This window comes from Triticum dicoccoides, chromosome 3B (genome assembly GCF_002162155.2).
Source record: "Triticum dicoccoides isolate Atlit2015 ecotype Zavitan chromosome 3B, WEW_v2.0, whole genome shotgun sequence".
NCBI lineage: Eukaryota > Viridiplantae > Streptophyta > Magnoliopsida > Poales > Poaceae > Triticum > Triticum dicoccoides.
Genome location: NC_041385.1, coordinates 56,760,814 through 56,777,572, shown reverse-complemented (window position 1 = coordinate 56,777,572; position 16,759 = coordinate 56,760,814). Strand labels below are relative to the sequence as shown.

At 47.3% G+C, this 16,759-nt stretch overlaps 1 pseudogene; it reads left to right on the top strand.

The window, feature by feature from the left end:
• The window catches only part of LOC119279263, a 15,311-nt pseudogene extending 8,848 nt beyond the window's left edge, over positions 1-6,463 (top strand).
• Positions 6,464-16,759: the final 10,296 nt, after the last annotated feature.

The window sequence follows — 16,759 nt, the reverse complement described above, 5'->3', positions numbered from 1 at the left end:
GCCACACCCCTCCCGATCAACAGGACCCCCGTTTCGACCGTAGGAGGTCCGTTTCCTCCGTTTTGCGGTACGCCACACCCCCACGATCAACAGGACCCCCGTTTCGACCGTAGGAGGTTTGTTTCCTCCGTTTTGCGGTACGCCAGACCCCTCCCAATGAACAGGACCCCCTTTCAAACATCGCCAGTCGAACACAAGACCGTTTCCTCCGTTCTGCGGTACGCCAGGCCTCGTTTCCATCGCCTGTTCCGTCCAAGCCCTCCCGATGAACACGACCACGCATTCCGTTCCGACCCAGCCAGTTGGCTCACACGCGTTTTGTTGCCTCCCGACGAACACGACACATTCCGTTGCCTCCCCATGAACACGACGCATTCCGTTGCCCCCCATGAATACGACGACGATGTTGTTTCTCCATTCCGACCCAACCATGTACATGAGCCCTGGCCATACGTATGCGCGAGTAGGCGTTCGAGACCCCGCCGGTATGTACACATACGTGGCCGTATTTTCTTTCTTACACACTGCCCGCTATACATACGCGTACGTGCTACGTGTGCGCCTCTACTACAACATGTACGCTCCTCTACTACGACACGTGCGCACCTCTACATCCACCAGTATATATGTACGTACACGTTCGCGACCAGAATGACAACGCTACGTACGCTTCGACCAGGTGTGTCCCGACTGTCAGGCACTTCCTTGCATGCTAAGATGTAGCTGGTGGGTCCCAGCAGTTAGGGGGCGAATCATTTTTTTCGGACGCACTTCCTTGCATGCGAAGTTATAGCTGGTGGGTCCCAGCAGTTAGGGGGAAACGTTTTTTTCACAAAATACGGTAGCCCGTCCGGTGGGTCCCCGCTGTCAGGTGGAGGAATCATTATTTTGCGCGTAATAAGGAGGCACTTCCTTGCTGCGGCCGTGGACCTAGCTGTCAGCCTCTCCACTTCTGATGGAAGTCATTCCTTGACCATGTTGACCACGCCGCGCCGAGAGCACCACGGCGGTGTACGACGACGAGGCCTAGGAATGGGACGACTCGAAGCCGGGGAAGACGCAGCAGTGGACGCCCATGCAAAGAGGAGTACGAGGGTTCACTGGTTCGGCTGCGGTGTGAGGCTGCTGTCGTCGCAGAATAACAGGGGGTGTGGGTGAGTAGAGGGATGGCCTGGCCAGCGGTGGGAGTAGTAGGGGGCGGTGAGGCCTCCGCGGCATCACAGCCGGCCACGGGAGGTAGGAGCACGCGGCACGACCGGCGCTGGTTTGGGCGGCTGGAGCAAGAAGACCAGAGGTTGAAGAAGCACTACGGCCGTTGGATGAACATCATATGGTAACAGGAGCTAGAATCATTCATATTGACTAAGTTGACAAAGCCCTCCGTCCCAGTCATCTTGGTAGGCCCACAAGTCAGCCTCCCACTATGCTGGGTTCCAGCGGGCAAGGGGAGTATTGTAACACTCCAAAAAAATTTATTTGGTTTTTATTAAATTCTTTATTTGATTTAAAGGGGGTTATTTGGATTTTTGCCAATAGGAGGGCTCTCCTTCTCAAAAACCTTTTATGACAGATATTTTCTTTGACCTCTTCTCAATATTGATTTTTGATCTTGAGGGTTCTTTAACTTGTGTTGGTCCAACACAAATAATCTTGGGTGGTTTTAATATTTCTTTTATTAAAAATAGTTTCTATAAAATTATGGGTTTATTCCTTCCCACTCAAAAATAATTTCTCTTGCCATGACCCATGCTGAAAATTTTCTTCCAAACCCACCTCCCTACCTTGGGCCAAGTCAAACATCCATTTCCAGCAAGTTTCAAACTCTTTTAGATTTCCTTTCTATTTATTTTACCCTCAAATCTTTTTCTGTCATTTAATTTGGACTCTTGGTATTTTCAAAGGAAGTACCAGATCCTTTAAGCTTCTGAGCCCAAGAAAATTACCCTAACTAGTCCTTAGTACCCTCAGCCAAGATCCATCAAGATCCACTGGTCCACAGTTCAAAATTTTAAAATTATGCTTGCTGCAAGTTTGAACCAGATTTGCCAATTTTGGTGAAATTCATTCTTTTGCTTCTCCTAAAAATCTGAGATAAATCAGGCAGCCTCTAGATGCATCAAGAGACCACCTCACCAAGGATAAACTCCAGAAAAGTTTTCCACATGCCAAAAACATTTCATCGAACAGTTGGCGTGCACTGTTTCTGTTCAAAATTCAGAAAGTTCAGTCGACAGTGTCGTTTTCTTCAGAGCCGCGGCGTCAATCTTGCCAGTGCTCGCTCTGGCCTCTTGCTCCCTGCTCCTCCTTCTTATCCATCGCTCCACACGGTCGTTTGGCCAGTCGCGAGCGTCAGTGGCAACGTGGCGCACCAGCTCCGGCGTCTTCCGCGGTGGCAGAACCACCCGTGGCGGCCAGCAGGGTCCAGCCCTGCCATATGGCGCCGTCCCACACCGCCCACACCAGCAGGAGCCTCCGCGTGGCCATACCCTTCTCTGCGCGCTCTGCAGCACTGTCGCCATGGCCTGGAAAGCACAGGGTGCGCTCTCTGCCGCTGGCGTGCCCGTGAGCTCCGTTCCATCGAAACCACGGAAGCAGGGCAAATCCAACCAAGTTTAGCCTCGGGATGGAACCAGTAGACCAACCCGCAGCTGCCCAGTCACCTAACCCCCCAGCCCGATCACTGCCTCGCCGTAATCGCTCGCTGGAGATCCCCCGTTCTCAGCAACCGCCTCGACCGGCTATAAAAGGAGGCCTCGAGCTCGTTCTCGACCGAGCACTACCTCTCCACCTCTCCAGTACTGCGCCCAGCCACTAGGAGGACCTCGAGGAGGCCTTCTTCATTGACTCCGGCCGCCCCGATCTGCCTCGGGCTCCGGCAAGATCCCCTCTGGTGAGAGCTTCCCCGCCTCCTAGATAGCGTCAACAACGTCCTAGTGCACAGAGTCCTCTAACCCGCGCTTCAATTTGGCTTCTGCAGCCCTCCCTGGTGAGATCCACCCTTGGCCGAACCGCCGTCCGCCGGAGAAGAGGCCGCTGTCGATGTGGTGCTCGCCGACGACCAACTCCACCACCCTCAGACGCGGGAGAGCTTCGTGAGTCCGTAGGTACACTCCACTTCCCCTGCCTCGCCGTGGATCGACGCCGGCGACCACCGCAAGCCTCGGGTGCCGGCGGGACTCTGTTTCAGTTTTCAAACCTTACGGGTGGGACCCCCTCGTCAGCTTTTTCTCCTTTTTGAAACGTTTTTTGAAAATGCCTTCGGGCAAAATACGCTTTCTAACTGAAACATTTTCTGTCTTTTTCTAAACTAGCCCCTGGAGATTTTCTGTTTCATTACAGATTAGTCCTTGGACTAAGACCCTTATAACTTTTAAACAAAAGATGATTTTGATTTGATTCTTTTTCTATCATCTTTATTTTTCTGTCTAGTTTTGTATCATATTTATTTGAAAATTATTTGGAACAACTTTTCTGCACGCACGGTATTTACATTAGTATCCGATTTTTTTATAACGTAGATATCGAAGGAGGTGACAGAGCCGCAAACTTCACCGAGCTAGACTCTGACTACTCTGAACCAGGCAAGCATGTTTGAACCTTTGATATGATGAGTGTTTTGCATGTTTGTTTGAGTGGTGTGCTCATGGCATGTTTATATAAGCATGAGTGCATGTTATATTGCATGCAAGGTAAGCTACACGTGAGCTTCGAAACTTGATGTGTTCAAATGATGGTGAGATAACCTGATCATGTGTTGGCATGCTAGGTTGCAAGCTGATATTTGTTGAAGCATGCCAGGCTTATGCCAACCCTTTAACTCCGGTATTAACGTGGATCAAGTCATGTTCCCGTTCGTCCCCTTTTTCGTGCTACCACATGTCTTCTTCAAAGAATGCGGTCTAGTTAGTTGCAAACCTCTTTCCTTGTACACACCAAATAGAGAGGCCATGATGTGGGTTCCATGGCCCTGGATTAAAGCCCGTCATCCGGTCAGGGGGCATGGGTGTTTCCGGTTGGGACCGAGAGGGGGGCACCCCTTAGAGCGCGCGATATAAATTTGATCCCATGCTACTCGAGGTTGTGGCCTCCCCGTCTTAAAGTTTTTCTTGAACATTGCCTGGGTGATTCCTGGCAGCGGAATGTGGAATGGGTGTGTACTGGTTAGATGAGTTTCTTCTAAATTATCGTAAACGGAACTAGTCCTTTGTGACTACGGAAATCCGTTGACTGTGGGAAAAGAGTACAAACTCTCCAGAGTCAAACCATTCGAGTAACCGTGTCCATGGTCAAGGACTGTGACCAACATATCACTATCAGGTTCAGTGTCATTCTCAACGTCCGTCTCATCGTGAGTCTTAGTGTCAGTTTCAGTGACAATCTCCGGTGAATAAACATGAGTGGTAAACCTTGCTGAACGTTAATCCTGTGGATGGACTAACCCGTTTATTATTATGCACTGAGTATTTCTTTGGGATGATTTAAATTCATGAGCTACTGGAATTCGGATGGTGAAATATAAGCCCTTTATGTGATGTCGCTCAGACGTCCGACTGCGGCATTCTTGTTGTTTATTTTTGTTATAAGCCCTTTATGTGATGTCGCTCAGACGTCCGACTGTGGCATTCTCGTTATTTATTCTTGATATAAGCCCTTTATGTGATGTCGCTCAGACGTCCTACTATGGCATCCATGTTATTTACTTTTATTATAATCCCTTTTCGAGATGTTGCGTAGACGTCCGACTGTGGCACGCACTGTCATTTACATATCAATATAAGCCCTTTATGTGGTGTCGCTCTGACGCCCGACTACGTCATGTTAATTTTTTTCCTTTCGAGGTGTCGCTTCAGACACCCGATCGGTCTTCAGTTATTTTATTGGGATTTCGGGAGGACTACTGCTCGACTTCCTTTTTATTTAACATGCCGTGCAAATTTATTATCTGATTGTGCATTACTAATCTGCTCATGTGCATCATGTTTGCATTTGTTATATCTTATGTCCAAACTGTCTTGCGAGTACGTTCAAAGTACTCACTGGCTTGTTGATTTGGCCAGATATTGACGAAGGCGATCTTATGGATGAAGAGTACGATAGCGAGTCCGACGCCTAGAGGAGTCCTAGTCAGTCCCGTGCGATCTTGGAATTGGTCACTTGTATCATATATGCTTCCGCTACCCAAATAAAAATCATCGAGCCTCACTCCGACGCTCGATGGGCCGTAAGAATTAGGAGTCATGTCACCCACGTCACTGTGACATATCCACCACCACTTTTATTACGAGTCACTAGTTATGCCACCATACATCTTGTGTCATATCCGCCTTTATGTATAATATCGGCGTGCTTGTAATAAATTTTTGAGCAGCCTCAGCTCAACCTTGTATAATATTCAGTACTGCTGGAATTTTGTATCAAGGATTGGTCTACTAGTAAGGAAGATTTTCCTATGCTAGTCTGATAAAATGGTCGATTTTTCAATAAATATTTTATTGGAAAACCGGTCCTGACAACCTTGGTACCAGAGCCAGGCTGACTATAGGAAGACACTAGGTGCGATCGCTAGTCGGTTATTAGCATAATAAGCGCTATTACTTATCATTTTGCAAATGTAGCAATTTTCTGCTAGTCATCATAAATTTATGATTTGACTATTCAGAGTTTTTGTCTACTTTTGTAGATGGATGGCAGCGGCTGTGAGTCATAGGTGTTCGCCAATGTACCTGAGGGGTTTATCAAGGTTCTTGTCTCCATCGTCAAAGTCGAGATCGGGCCATCGGCTCGTCCGGAGTTCACACTCTACCAGCACAAGATCAGCGATAGCGTGTCCATGCACCAGGCCGCGGTGCAATTCAGGGGAGGACGTGTTGAGTCATGCCGCTTTCGATTTGTGGGAAGGGCCATGCCTACGGAAAGGCATGCCATGCAGATGGCTGCCCGTGAGGCGATAGCTCGTCTCCGGGATGTTCTTCCTTCGATGAAGACTCATCGCTACCGCTACCTCCCATTCCATGTGCCATACACATGTCACTATGCGTTCGCTTGCGCTAGGGGGGACAGAGATGAGGCTATTGAGATGTTGGTTGAATATCTCAAAGCTCTTGAGGAAGCTTTTGATAACCTCGTGGACGACTTTGTGGCTACTCGTATGGACTTCGTGCAGGGCTGTTCTGCCAACAGGAGGAAGCTCCTCCATACAGCACCACCACTGACTTACGTCTCGTCCTCAGCATCCCATGCACCTGCCATCTTTGCCAACGCTCGCCGCCTACCTACTCCTGAAGAGTTTGACCAAGTCATTGCTTCTACCCCAGTCAGGGCTGCACCACCTACCGCGCCCGCACCAGCTCCTCAACTCAGTACTTCACGCCTGGAGCCTATTAGTGAGGAGGAGGTTGAGTCTCCAGCATCACTGGGTCTTACCATTGGCAGGCCGAGGGAAGTTCTTACCATCTCAGACTGAGTGCGCCTAGCAGCCGTACGATGTACCAGCCTGTATGATATGTTTATATGTATGTAGGTTTGGTGAGAAGTAATTGTGTGCGCATCAGGTAGGAACTCGGAGAAGTGCACTAGCCTAAATAACATGTCAGGAATGTGTACGCACATCCTGAGTGATGTATTGTATAATTACTGCTTGCATGTAAGATATGTACTAAGTGGTCCTTCTCCAGGTGAGTACTTTGATTGTACTCGCAAGATAGTTTGGACATAAGATATAACAAATGAAAACATGATGCACATGAGCAGATTAGTAATGCACACTCAGATAATAAATTTGCACAACACGTAAAATAAAAAGGAAGTCAGGCGGTAGTCCTCCCGAAATCCCAATAAAATAACTGAAGACCGATCGGGTGTCTGAAGCGACGCCTCGAAAGGTAAAAATAAATTAACATGCCGCAGTCGGGCGTCAGGGCGATACCACATAAAGGGCTTATGTTGAAATATAAAGGACAGTGCGTGCCATAGTCGGACGTCTAAGGGACATCTCGAAAAGGGCTTATAATGAAAGTAAATAACATGGAATGCCACAGTCGGATGTCTGAGCGACATCGCATGGAGAAGGACCGCTTAGTACATTTCTTTCATGCAAGCTGTAATTATACAGTACATCACTCATGATGTGCGTACACATTCCTGATATGTTATTTAGGCTAGTGCACTTCTCTGAGGTCCTACATGATGCACACACAAACTACTTCTCACCAAACCTATGTACATATAAACATATCATACAAGCTGGTACACCGCAGGCCCTGCTAGGCGCACTTAGTCGGAGATGGTAAGAACTTCCCTCGGCCTGCCAAGGGTAAGACCCAGTGATGCTGGAGACTCAACCTCCTCCTTACTAATAGGCTCCAGGCATGAAGTACTGAGTTGAGGAGCTGGTGCGGGCGCGGTAGGTGGTGAAGCTCTGACTGGGGTAGGAGCAATGACTTGTTCAAACTCTTCAGGAGTAGGTAGGCGGCGAGCATTGGCAAAGATGGCAGGTGCATGGGATGCTAAGGACGAGACGTAAGTCAGTGGTGGTGCTGTATGGAGGAGCTCCCTCCTGTTGGCGGAATAGCCCTGCACGAAGTCCATACGAGTAGCCACAAAGTCATCCATGGGGTTATCAAAAGCTACCTCAAGAGCTTTGAGATATTCAACCAACATCTCAATAGCCTCATCTCTCTCCCCCCTAGCGCAAGCGAACGCATAGTGACATGTGTATGGCACGTGGCATGGGAGGTAGCGGTAGCGATGAGTCTTCATCGAAGGAAGAACATCCCGGAGACGAGCTATCGCCTCACGGGCAGCCATCTGCATGGCATGCCTTTCCGTAGGCATGGCCCTTCCCACAAATTGGAAGCGGCGTGACTCAACACGTCCTCCCTTGAATTCCACCGCGGCCTGGTGCTTGGACAAGCTGTCGCTGATCTTGTGCTGGTAGAGTGTGAACTCCGGACGAGCCGATGGCCCGATCGCGACTTTGGTGATGGAGACGAGAAGCTTGATAAACCCCTCAGGTACATTGGCGAACACCTGTGACTCACAGCCGCTACCAGCCATCTACAAAAGTAGACAGAAATTCCGAATAGTCAAATCATAAATTTATGATGACTAGAAGAAAATTGCTACAATTGGAAATAGATAAATAAAAGCACTTATTATGATAATAATCGATTAGCAATCACACCTAGTGGCTTCCTACAGTCAGCCTGGCTCTGATACCAAGGTTGTCAGGACCGGTTTTCCAATAAAACATTTATTGAGAAACCATCCTGTGTATAGGACCAGTATAGGAAAATCTTCCTTACTAGTAGACAAATCCTTGATACAGAAATCCAGTAGTACCAAATATTATACAAGGTTGAGCTGAGGCTGCTCAACAATTTATTACAAGCATGCCGATATTATACATAAAGGCGGATATGACATAAGGAGTGTGGTGGCATAACTACTGACTCGTAATAAAAGTGGTGGTGGATATGTCACAGTGGCGTGAGTGACATGACTCCTAAATCTTACAACTCATCGAGCGCCGGAGTGAGGCTCGATGATTTTATTTGGGTAGCGGAAGCGTATATGATACAAGTGACCAATTCCAGGAATCGCACGGGACTGACTTGGACTCCTCTAGGCGTCGGACTCGCTAGCGTACTCTTCATCCATAAGATCGCCTTCGTCGATATCTGGCCAAATCAACAAGCCAAGTGAGTACTTTGATTGTACTCGCAAGATAGTTTGGACATAAGATATAACAAATGCAAACATGATGCACATGAGCAGATTAGTAATGCACACTCAGATAATAAATTTGCACAACACGTAAAATAAAAAGGAAGTCAGGCGGTAGTCCTCCCGAAATCCCAATAAAATAACTGAAGACCGATCGGGTGTCTGAAGCGACGCCTCGAAAGGTAAAAATAAATTAACGTGCCGCAGTCGGGGGTCAAGGCAACACCACATAAAGGGCTTATGTTGAAATATAAAGGACAGTGCGTGCCATAGTCGGACGTCTAAGCAACATCTCGAAAAGGGCTTATAATGAAAGTAAATAACACGGAATGCCACAGTCGGATGTCTGAGCGACATCACTTAAAGGGCTTATATCAAAAGTAAATAACAAGGATGCCACAATCGGATGTCTGAGCGACATCACATAAAGGGCTTATATGAAAAGTAAATAACAAGGATGCCACAGTCGGATGTCTGCGCGACATCACATAAAGGGCTTATATTTCACCATTCGAATTCAAGAAGTTCATGAATTTAAATCATCCCAAGAAAATACTCAGTAATAATAAACAGGTTAGTCCATCCGCAGGAATAACATTCGGCCGGGTTTACCACTCATGTTTGTTCACCGGAGATTGTCACTGAAACTGACACTGAGACTGACGATGAGACTGACACTGACACTGATATGTTGATCACAGTCCTTGACCGTGGACACGGTTACTTGAATGATTTTGACTCTGTAGAGTTTGTACTCTTTACCCACAGTCAACGGATTTCCGTAGTCACAAAGGACTAGTTCCGTTTATGGTATTTTAGAAGAAACTCATCTAACCAGTACACACCCATTCCACATCCCGCTGCCAGGAATCACCCTAGACAACGTTCAGTAAAAACTTTGAGATGGGGAGGCCACAACCTCGAGTAGCATGGGATCAAATTTATATCCTGCACTCTAAGGGCTGCCCCCCTCTCGGTCCGAACCGGAAACACCCATACCCCCTAACCGAATGACGGGCTTTAATCCAGGGCCATGGAACCCTCATCACGGCCCCTCTGTTTAGTGTGCACAACGAAAGAGGTTTGCAACTGACTAGACCACATCCGTTGCAGAAGACATGTGGTAGTACGAAAAAGGGGACGACGGGATCATGACTTTGATCCATATGGATACCTGAGTTTAACGGTTGACATAAGCCTGGCATGCTTCAACAATACCAGCTTGCAACCTATCATGCCACCACATGATCGGGTTATCTTACCATCATATGAGCACATCATATTTCGAAGCTTACTTGTAGCTTACCTTGCATGCAATATAACATTCACCAATGCTCAAAAAGACATGCCATAAGAACACTACTCAAGCAAATATGCCAGACACTCAACATATCAAAGGTTCAAACATGCTTGCCTGGTTCAGAGTAGTCGGAGTCTAGCTCGGTGAAGTTTGCGGCTCCGTTACCTCCTTCGGTATCTACGGTACAAGAGGAGTCGAATACTAACGTAAAATACCGTGCGTGCATAAAAGTTGTCCCAAATATTTTTCAAATAAATATGATAAAAAACTAGATAGACAAATAAAGATGACAGAAAAGAATCAACTCAAAATCATCTTGTTTAAAAGTTATAAGGGTTTTAGTCCAGGGACTAATCTATAATGAAACAGAAAACTTCCAGGGGCTAGTTTAGAAAAACAGAAAACGCTTCGGTTGGAAATACGCCAACCCAAAGGGAACACGTACTTTGGCCGAAGGAGTTTTCATAAAACAGTTCGAAAAAAAGAAAAAGCTGACGAATGGGGTCCCACCCGTCAGGTTTGAATTTCAAAACAGATCACCCCGGCGCCCGAGGGCTGCGGTGGTCGCCGGCGTCGATCCACGGCGAGGTAGGGGGAGTGGATGGTACCTATGGACTCACGATGCTCTCCCGCATCTATGGGTGGTGGAGTTGGTCGTCGGCGAGCACCACATCGACGGCGGCCTTCACTCCAGCGGAAGGTGGTTCGGGCGGTGGTGGATCTCGCCGGGAAGGGCTGCAAACGTTAAATTGGGGCTAGAGGTCAGAAGAGTGGGTGACCTAGGAGGTTGCTGACGCGGTTTGGGAGGCGGAGGTGCCCTCACCGGAGAGAATCGTGCCAGAGCCCGAAGCAGACCGGGGCGGCCGGAGTCGGGGAAAAAGACCTCCTCGAGGCCCTCCTAGTGGCTGGGCGTGGTTTTGGTGAGGTGGAGGGGTGATGCCTGGTCGAAGGCGAGCTCGGGGTCGCTATTTATAGCTGGCCCAAGGCGGTTGCCGAGAATGGGATAACTCCGGCGAGTGATTATGGCGAGGCAGTGGTCGGCAGGTGTTTTAGGTGTCGGGGCAGCTGCGGATTGGATCACTGGCTTCATCCCATAGCTAAACTTGGCCAGACTTGGGCGACACTCCAAGTTCTCGACGGAAGGGCCTCGCGGGCACGTCTGTGGCGGGGAGCGCGCCATGTGCTTCTCAGGCCACGGCGACGGTGCTGCAATGTGCACATGGGAGGGGATGGCCGCGCGGAGGCTTCTGGTGGCTTGGGCGGTGCTGGACGGCGCCGAAAGGCAGGGCTGGCCCATGCTGGCCACCACGGGTGGTTCTGCCACCGCAGAAGACGCCGGCGTTGGCGAGACACGTCGCCACCGATGCTTGCGCCCGTCCAAACGATCGTGCGGCGCACTGGATAAGGGGAAGGAGCAGGGAGCAAGGCACCAACATGCACACTGATGAGATTGACGCTGCGGTTCTGAAGAAACGACACTGACGACAGAACTGCATCACTGAATCTGTGAACTTTCTGAATTTTGACAGAAATAGTGCATGCGAGGTGTTCGATGAAATGTTTTTGGCATGTGGAATTTTTTAGGAGAAGAAAAACTATGGATTTCACCAAAAATGGCAAATTTGGTCCAAACTTGCAGCAAGAAAATTTTGAAAAATTTGAATTGTGGACCAGTGGATCTTGATGGATCTAGGTTGAGGGTACTAAGGACTAGCTATAGGAGTTTATTCGGGACCAAAACTCAAAAGGAATCTTGTAGTTCCTTTGTAAGTCACCTAGGTCAAAAATAAAAGACATCAATTGTTTTGAGGATAAAATAAATAGAATAAAAATAAAAAATGGGTTGAAACTTGCTGGAGTTGGATATTTGACTTGACCCAAAGTAGGGGGTGGGTTTTTTTGGAAGAAAATTTTCAACCTAGGTCAAGGCAAGAGAAAGTTTTTGAAAGGGGAAGAATCAATCCATAAGTCATAGGGATATTTTATTTTTTTAAATAAAAGAAATATTAAGAAAACCCAAGATTCTCTGTGTTGACTCAACACATGTTGAAAAACCCTCAAGACCAAAATCAATATTGAGAAAGACTCATAAAAAAATATTTGTCATAAAAAGGATTTGAGAAGAAGAGTCCTTCTTAAAAAATTCAAATAACCTCCTTTAAATCAAATAAAGTTTTAAAAAAAAACCAAATCAAATTTTTTGGAGTGTTACAATGGGACACTGAGATTATGTACAGACTATCGAGCACTCAACATGGTCACCATCAAAAACAAATATCCGATGCCACGGATAAATGATTTATTTGACCAGCTCACACAAGCCAAGGTTTTCTCAAAAATTGATTTAAGGTCGGGGTATCATCAATTAAAAGTATGGACAGAAGATATCCCCAAGATAGCATTCACCTCGAGATACGGACTATATGAATTTACAGTAATGCCGTTTGGACTGACAAACGCCCCCGCATATTTTGTCCACCTCATGAACAAAGTGTTTATGAAATTGATGGACAAATTTGTTATGGTGTTCATTGATGATATTTTGGTATACTCCAAGACACTAGAAGAACATGCTGAACATCTCAAAATTGTACTGGGAGAACTAAGGAAACATCAACTATACGCCAAGTTCAGCAAATGTGAATTTTGCTTAAAACAGGTTGGTTTTCTAGGCCACATATTGACCCAAGAGGGTGTTGCCGTGGACCCAAAAAAAGTCAAGGCCGTACTTGGCTGGAAACCACCAGCCAATGTAACGAATGTACGAAGTTTCTTGGGAATGGTAGGATATTACCGAAGATTTATTGAAGGGTTCTCCACCATAGCAAAACCAATGACACAGTTACTCAAGAAGGATAAGTAATTTGTATGGACTGAAGCTTGCGAGAAAAGTTTCCAAGAACTCAAAAAGAAATTAACAACAACACCAGTATTGGTTGTGCCAGACATACACAAAAGTTTTGAAGTGTATTGTGACGCATCCTGAAAGGGTCTCGGATGCGTATTAATGCAAGAAGGCACACATATGCTTCCAGGCAACTACGAAAGCATGAAGAAAATTATCCTACTCATGACTTGGAGTTGGCAGCCGTCATTCATGCACTCAAAGAGTGGAGGCACTTTTTGCTCGGTAATCGTTGTGAAATATATACGGACCATAAAAGCCTCAAATATATTTTCACACAACCAGAACTCAATTTACGACAATGGCGCTGGTTGGAATTAGTGAAAGATTATGATGTTGGCATTCACTACCATCCAGGAATGGCGAATGTAGTGGCAGATGCTCTTAGTCGAAACCCCCGCTCGGGCAACAACAATATACAAAACTTGAGACCTGAATTTCAGCAGGAGTTCGCTAAACTCAACTTAGTAATGGTCACTGAAGGTAGCGTGTCAAATTTGGAAATACAGTCCACCCTAATGGAACAGATTAAGCAGGCTCAGCCTGGACACCCCAGCATCGAAGGCATAAAAAGAAAACTGAGTCTAGGCAAGGCCTCAGAATTCGTTATAGACGATAAGGGGATATTATGGTACGGAGACAGACTTTGCGTACCACATATAGAGGACCTCAAACAGCAAATTCTAGCCAAAGGTCACACCGCTCCATATTCAATCCATCCTGGAGGGACCAAAATGTACAAGGGCATTCAGGAATTTTTTTGGTGGCACGGTATGAAAAGGGATATAGCCACATTCATTGCATGTTGTGATTCATGTCAGCGCATTAAAGCCGAGCACCAAAAACCAGCAGGACTATTACAGCCAAACAAGATACCTGAGTGGAAATGGGATGAAATTGGAATGGACTTTATTGTCGGACTACCTCGGTCACGACACAAAAATGATGCCATATGGGTCATCACAGACGGATTAACTAAGGTGGCACATTTTATCCCAGTGAAGACAACCCACACCACTCAGAAGCTTGCCAAGCTTTATCTCTCCCGTATAGTTTGTGTACATGGGATTCCAAAGACTATAATATCCGACAGAGACACTCAATTCATCTCTAGATTTGGGGATCATTTACAACAAGCTCTGGGAACTCAACTAGTATTTAGTACATCATACCACCCCTAGACTGGAGGACAGACTGAACTGTGAACCAAATTCTAGAGGACATGCTAAGAGCATGTGTTGTCACCTATGGAACCAGTTGGGAAGAAAGTTTTCCGTATGACGAGTTCGCATACAACAATAGTTACCAAGCCAGGCTACAAATGACACCTTTTGAAGCCTTGTACGGGCGAAGAGGCCGTACCCCATTAAATTGGTCAGAAACAGGAGACAGTCGTATCTTCGGTCCCGACATACTCAAGGAAGCTGAGGAGAAAGTTAGACTAATCAGGGATCGACTCAAGATAGCCCAGAGCCGACAAAAGAGTTATTACAATCAAAAACATCGCGAAGTCAGCCTTGAAACCGGTGACTATGTGTACCTACGAGTATCTCCTGAGGGGCCTGCAATGATTCAAAGTTAAAGGAAAGCTAGCTCCATGGATTATTGGACCCTTCTGTGTGACTGCACAAAGAGGCACAGTAGCCTACCAGCTAGACCTACCCAAGGAACTGTCAGACGTCCACAACGTGTTCCACATCTCACAATTGAGGAAACGCGTAAGCAACCCAGAGAAGCATGTGTCCCATGAGAGCATTGACATGCAACCGGACCTCACCTACAGGGAGCATCCAATAAAAATATTGGAGGAGTCTGAAAGGAGGACCCGTCAGAAAATAATAAAAATTTTCAAGGTTCAGCGGAGCAATCACACCGAGGATGAAGCAACATGGGAAAGAGAGGATTTCCTTCGGATAGAGGACCCACACCTATTTGAGGATCAGCTGAAATCTCAGGGGCGAGATTTTTCCTAAGGGGGTAGGTGTTGTAACACTCCAAAAATTTTATTTGGTTTTTATTAAATTCTTTATTTGGTTTAAAGGGGGTTAGTTGGATTTTTGCCAATAGGAGGGCTCTCCTTCTCAAAAACCTTTTATGACAGATATTTTCTTTGAGCTCTTCTCAATATTGATTTTTGATCTTGAGGGTTCTTTAACTTGTGTTGGGTCAACAGAAATAATCTTGGGTGGTTTTAATATTTCTTTTATTAAAAAGAGTTTCTATAAAATTATGGGTTTATTCCTTCCCACTCAAAAATAATTTCTCTTGCCGTGACCCATGTTGAAAATTTTCTTCCAAATCCACCTCCCTACCTTGGGCCAAGTCAAACATCCATTTCCAGCAAGTTTCAAACTCTTTTAGATTTCCTTTCTATTTATTTTACCCTCAAATCTTTTTCTGTCATTTAATTTGGACTCTTGGTATTTTCAAAGGAAGTACCAGATCCTTTAAGCTTCTGAGCCCAAGCAAATTACCGTAGCTAGTCCTTAGTACCCACTGGTCCATAGTTCAAATTTTTCAAATTATGCTTGCTGCAAGTTTGAACCAGATTTGCCAATTTTGGTGAAATTCATTCTTTTTCTTCTCCTAAAAATCTGAGATAAATCAGGGAGCCTCTAGATGCATCAAGAGACCACCTCACCAAGGATCAACTGCAGAAAAATTTTCCACATGCCAAAAACATTTCGTCGAACAGTTGGCGTGCACTGTTTCTGTTCAAAATTCAGAAAGTTCAGTCGACAGTGTCGTTTTCTTCAGAGCCGCGACGTCAATCTTGCCAGTGCTCGCTCTGGCCTCTTGCTCCCTGCTCCTCCTTCTTATCCATCGCGCCACACAGTCGTTTGGCAGGTCACGAGCGTCGGTGGCAACGTGGCGCACCAGCTCCGGTGTCTTCCGCGGTGGCAGAACCACCCGTGGCGGCCAGCAGGGGCCAGCCCTGCCATACGGCACCGTCCTGCACCGCCCACACCACCAGGAGCCTTCGTGTGGCCATCCCCTTCTCTGCACGTGCTGCAGCACCGTTGCTGTGGCCTGGAAAGCACAGGGCGTGCTCTCTGCCGCCAGCGTGCCCGTGAGCTCTGTTCCGTCGAAACCATGGAAGTAGGGCAAATCCAACCAAGTTTAGCCTCGGGATGGAACCAGTAGACCAACCCGCAGCTGCCCAGTCACCTAACCCCCCAGCCCAATCACTGGCTCACCGTAATCGCTCGCTGGAGATCCCCCGTTCTCGGCAACTGCCTCGACCGGCTATAAAAGGAGGCCTCGAGCTCGTTCTCGACCTAGCACTACCCCTCCACCTCTCCAGTACTGCGCCCAGCCACTAGGAGGACCTCGAGGAGGCCTTCTTCCTCGACTCCGGTCGCCCCGATCCGCCTCGGGCTCCGGCAAGATCCCCTCTGGTGAGAGCTTCCCCGCCTCCCAAACGGCGTCAGCAACCTCCTAGTGCACACACTCCTCTAACCCGCGCTTCAATTTGGCATCTGCAGCCCTCCCCGGTGAGATCCACCCTCGACCGAACCGCCGTCCGCCGGATAAGAGGCCGCCATCGACGTGGTGCTCGCCGACGACCAACTCCACCACCCTCAGATGTGGGAGATCTTCGTGAGTCCGTAGGTACCCTCCACTTCCCCTGCCTCGCCGTGGATCGACGCCGGCGACCACCGCAAGCCTCGGGCAACGGCGGGACTCTGTTTCAGTTTTCAAACCTGATGGGTGGGACCCCCTCGTCAGCTTTTTCTCCTTTTTGAAACGTTTTCTGAAAACGCCTTCGGGCAAAATACGCTTTCTAACTGAAACGTTTTTTTGTCTTTTTCTAAACTAGTCGATGGAGA